The following is a 369-nucleotide window of genomic DNA, read 5'->3' on the forward strand; positions in this document are numbered from 1 at the left end:
AACAGCCACCTCTGAACTGGGCACTCATTACCAGGAGAACCTGAACCACAGCTCTGGGCTACCAATTCCCCCAAAGGTCACTTGCTTAGCAGAAACTAGATCTAGAAATGTTGCCACAGCTAAGGCTACATCTCTGTTGAACCTCAAAAGCCTCATCCAATGAACAAAGCCATCACCACCCATTTACTCTCTCAGGCTGAGCTGAGAAAGGGGAAGCAACTCTGGCTTATGGCTGCTCCTGGTTCTGCAAGACCAGGTAAGCCACCTCCACTTCTCACTCAGACTTACACTGAGGCCCTAACAGCTTCCAGAGGGGTCTCTCATCAACCACCTTGGCCTTAACAAGGGCAAGAAGACACCACCACCAAG

The sequence above is a fragment of the Pongo abelii genome, chromosome 15, assembly GCF_028885655.2.
Source record: "Pongo abelii isolate AG06213 chromosome 15, NHGRI_mPonAbe1-v2.0_pri, whole genome shotgun sequence".
Taxonomy (NCBI): Eukaryota; Metazoa; Chordata; class Mammalia; order Primates; family Hominidae; genus Pongo; species Pongo abelii.